The sequence below is a fragment of the Penaeus vannamei genome, chromosome 20 (assembly GCF_042767895.1).
Source record: "Penaeus vannamei isolate JL-2024 chromosome 20, ASM4276789v1, whole genome shotgun sequence".
Classification (NCBI taxonomy): domain Eukaryota; kingdom Metazoa; phylum Arthropoda; class Malacostraca; order Decapoda; family Penaeidae; genus Penaeus; species Penaeus vannamei.
The window spans coordinates 5,167,386-5,172,385 of NC_091568.1; the positions used below are offsets into that span (position 1 = coordinate 5,167,386).

The following is a 5,000-nucleotide window of genomic DNA, read 5'->3' on the forward strand; positions in this document are numbered from 1 at the left end:
CCCCGACCGCGGCGTTAAGGCGGCGCCAAACTACAGGTGTAAGAAGGTGGCACAGCAAAGGCCCTCTCTTGTTGTTTTGTTTACTACACATTCGCTTAATCCGTGGCCAGCTTGGTTAACTTTTCTCCAGCTTTTCTCTGAGATTTGGCACAATACACACCTGGGCATTCGGATAACCTTGCTTCACTATACAAATAAAAGTATGACACAGCACGGCATTTAAACTTCATTGTTTCACTATACACAAATAAGGTATGGCACTACAGCCTATATTTTCTTGTTTCACACTAAGTATAACATTGCAAGACACACTTTTATGCTTAGCTAAATAACGAAGGTATGGCAGTAAATGACATACTTTTTGTCTCACTGCAAAATCTGTTTCATCACACCCAAAGTATGACATTACATGACATTCTTGTTTCACCTCACATAAAGTATGACACCACATGACATACTTAAAGCAATATTAGCAATGTACATACTTGAAACAGCCAGTCTGACATACACAGCTCTCGTGACGTCAGAAAAAGAATCAAATGTCACGGTGTCACATATATTACCTTGACAGGTCCTACTCAAAGGGCACATATTTTGAACGTTGTGAAACTAACTTTGCTTTTATCAGGGTACAGCAACAAGATCTTCAAGATGTCCCACATAATATCAAACCTCACTTGATTACCATAAAATAATCAAAGTATAATAAAGGAACTCACACATATGAAGACTGGAAGCTTAACAGTTATGCACAATAACTATTCGTACAGCATAAAGCAAAGGCATCCTACACAACACTGTTTATATACAGCATATCAGGTGCAGTTACTAGATAAGACAACCGAAACGAGGAGAGAATAAAAAAGCCAGTGCACTAATCTCTATTACAAGCTAAAAGATCTACTCAATGATAATGTATACGACACGCATGTATTTACAATGACTAATACAATCTGCATACAATCACACTTCTCCCAAAGTACAAGTTAATTAACATACATCACTCGCAGGTGATATAAATAACTGCCGTTGTGATAAGTGTTTATTTATAACATCTATCGATAATTCCGTGATAATAAAGTTAAGCGACGGAGCTATCGCTGACCACTTTCACTTCCTAGATCAATTACAGGGGAGAGGGTACTCTACCGTGACCCTCCCCTCCCCCCTCCACCTGTCTCGTCGACCTACCTCTGACCTGAGCAAGTGGGCGTGTTCGGGTGACCTCTCAAGAACGTGTATCCCTCCTCCATGAATAAGTTAAAATTGCTTTTGTCACCTCCGATGCTTGAAAGACGCCGCCACAACGTCTGTGACCAAGGCTACTGATAACGTTTATCTTTTTCTACTACACTCACTTCGTTATCTCTCTACATGTAAACCAAAGAGTAGTAGTAATGGCCTTACATGATAAGAAGCCAAATCGGTACAAGGCCTCACTTAGTAATAATACAATGCACAACACACACACTGTGGTGCCCGAAATGAACAATAAAGCACTGTCTATTTTTGCATTAAACATGTAAACTAGATATTCTCCCGATTCCAAAGATGAATCCTCGACCATGAGTTAAAACAACAACAGTATTTCCACGACCAATACAAAATAAATGCTGGAATCGCAAGGCCTAGAAGTAACCCCCGCCTTGTGTCTATTTTGGAAAGCCGGCCAAGGTAAACTCTCCTCTCCTGAATTAAGATCTATTTCGTCACCTCCAAGCCCATCGCGTCTCATTTCCACGTTCCCGACAACTACGAACACTTACGCACCTTGAATATTGATTACTTCTCGGCATTTCGAAAAGAAGTCTTTATGTCACCTCGAATGGCCGAACATTTTATGAATTCCTTCTTTTTCGGGTAGGTTTCTGCTTTTTTTTTAGGCCTACAGTACTGGATATTTTATTGATCTTGCCGTATGAGCTACCTGGTAGGACAAGGCTCTCAAAATTATACTGGTGTCTGAGCTAGCACCAAGTACACACGGTTTAGAATAGAGTCTTTCCCAAGCCTGTTGAACATCGAGAAATTGCAGGCAAGCATCTTGTCCTGCAGCCTCTGCGCCGTGCCCTTATGTCGAGTCTTGGCGAGCTGCCCGCAAATGCTACATCCACCATCAATTTCTCTCAATATAAAGCTTAACACGACCTCCAATCCGCACTTACCCCTTAAGAAGGATGAAATTTCGTCGCTGGCACCAACAAATAAGCAAGTAATGCTATAAAAGTGAGTTATTTCACTGATCCTCCTCACGAGCACGGCACACACCTCCACACACCAGCTTTACATCTGACAAACTGAGGCCGCTCTTCCTGCCAGCCACACCGTCCCCCCCGCCAGAGGAATACTAACCATCGATTATTTTCTTCTTTCACTGTATTCTTCGCCGCTAAAGCGATCGTTTATGTTCAATATATATTACATGAATCATGTGAATATCGAGAGAAGAGTGTTAACTCTGAAAGCTATCTGGAGAGAGCTATTTCATGATAAACAGAGAATTTCGGTAGGTGCGTGGAACAGCCGCCTATATATTTTCCGCCTTCACCGGTAGATGGCCAGACGGGGCAGCCAGGCGGCCAACTTCGATTTCTGTAAAGAATTTTCTTCATTTATAACTCCTTCAAATCTATCGCGGATTTCATATACCAAAGTGACTTATGCTTCATGCTGGTATAATACTGAGCAACATACTAACAAATAAAGAATTACTCAGCGGCTGAAAGGTGCATGGATGGCAGCGATAGACAGTACCAGATATTGCATTATTTTAAAATTCATTTATAATTATTCATATTCTAATACTTCTTATACATACACTTGAATGCGATACCTTTCAGCATTTCCTCGCATATCTGGTTTAGCCTTTACCGCCACGATTTTGTTTATTCATTGTACACAAAGAATCAACTTAGAATTCTAAACATGACCTTCGAAATCTAACGTACATGTACACTCTCGCAATCTTTCAGGTGTATGTGCGTGGAGTTAACAAAGTATGCAAGGAATGTTCATTTTCCGAAGTGACGTAACTGATCGTAATTTGCATAACATCCCACATCTGTCACGCGGCAAAATGTAATCCGTTCGGCCAGCCTCAGTAGGCGACCCATTATCCAACTAATGGACGTCGGTTAGCGGAAATAAGGCTCCCACACTCACACAAATGCATTTACGTGCCCTTCATATGTGACCTGTCTTTTTACGTACATTGTAACACGCACAATATCACACACATGTGTATGTATATATGTATATATATATATATATATATATATATATATATATATATATATATATATGTATATATATATGCCTACATATATATATATATATGTATATATATATGCCTACATATATATATATATATATATATATATATATATATATATATATGTGTGTGTGTGTGTGTGTGTGTGTGTGTGTGTGTGTGTGTGTGTGTGTGTGTGTGTGTGTGTGTGTGTGTATACATAAATACATATATTCTAAATATATATATATATATATATATATATATATATATATATATATACATACACACATATCTACACATATGCATACACACACATACATACATATATATATATATATATATATATATATATATATATATATATGTGTGTGTGTGTGTGTGTGTGTGTGTGTGTGTGTGTATACTGTATATATAAGTATATATATATGTATATATTCACACACACATACATATATAGACACAAACATATATATGTATGTATATGAGTCTTGTGTGTGTGTTCATATGCAGTATGTATGTATGTATATATGTATATATATATATATACATATATATGTATACACCCCCCCATATATATATATATATACATACATATATATATATATATATATATATATATATATATATATATATATGTATGTGTGTGTGTGTGTGTGTGTGCAGATAGACACACACACACACACACACATATATATATATATATATATATATGTATGTATATATGTATTTGTGTGTATGTATACACGTAGACATACATATATATGCATACATATACATACATACATTATATATATGTATATATATATGTGTGTGTATGTGTGTAAATATGCACACACAGACACACACACACACTCATATACATTTATGTAAATATATATATATATACATACATATATATATATATATATATATATATATATATATATATATATATATATATGTCGTGGGGGCAACTGCCCCACAGCCCCCCTCATTGACGCCCTTGCATACACACACACACACACACACACACACACACACACACACATATATATATATATATATATATATATATATATATATATATATATATATATATTATAATCGGAACTTTCCTTGCTTTATGTTGATTTTTAACAGGCATCCCTGTCTCCCGTTTTCTTTATAACGGCGCAAGATATAGACTAGGGGGAACTAAACAAACTGGAATGGTCTCGGTTAAGTGTGTTACATTTCGTTACATGGGTAAGTGCTTATTTCTTTTACAATTGGCAGAACTATAACTGTTAGATGATATACAGCTCATAAAGAATTAAACAAGAAAAAGAAGGGAAAGTTGAATGAGATATTGAATAAATTGCCTGTCTTTGTCGATTTAAATTTGTTTTTCGATACCATATTATTGGTAACAACCTTGAGCTAAGCTAGATAAATTATGTTGTTGCTATATAGCTTTCGAATTTGAAAATATACATTGATCTAGTAAAATTAAGAAGTGTGAATATCCTTATTGAATCATTTAATATACGATGTGTATATGTGGAGCGGGGGGAGGGGGGGGGGGTAGATGGCCTAAGGGTCTGTGAATTATTAACACACAATTTAATGTTAAATTATTAATTAATGGCTCATAACAGACGTGTGTATTGAGTAAATACAAATTCTATTAAAACACACAATGTACTGAATACATGCATGTGTAACCAAATATTTGGAATTATATTATTTATTTCTTGTACATTTTTTTCCGGCCGTCACATCTTACCTT

At 36.1% G+C, this 5,000-nt stretch overlaps 1 protein-coding gene across 3 annotated transcripts in view; it reads right to left on the minus strand.

Annotated features, from left to right (window-relative positions):
• The window catches only part of Cdep (Chondrocyte-derived ezrin-like domain containing protein), a 385,231-nt gene extending 382,913 nt beyond the window's left edge, over nt 1-2,318 (minus strand). For all 3 annotated transcript variants that reach the window (XM_070134759.1, XM_070134758.1, XM_070134757.1), the window contains exon 1: nt 2,166-2,318. The gene's annotated coding sequence lies outside the window, so the exon portion shown is untranslated. The remainder of the gene's footprint in view (nt 1-2,165) is intronic.
• Nucleotides 2,319-5,000: the final 2,682 nt, after the last annotated feature.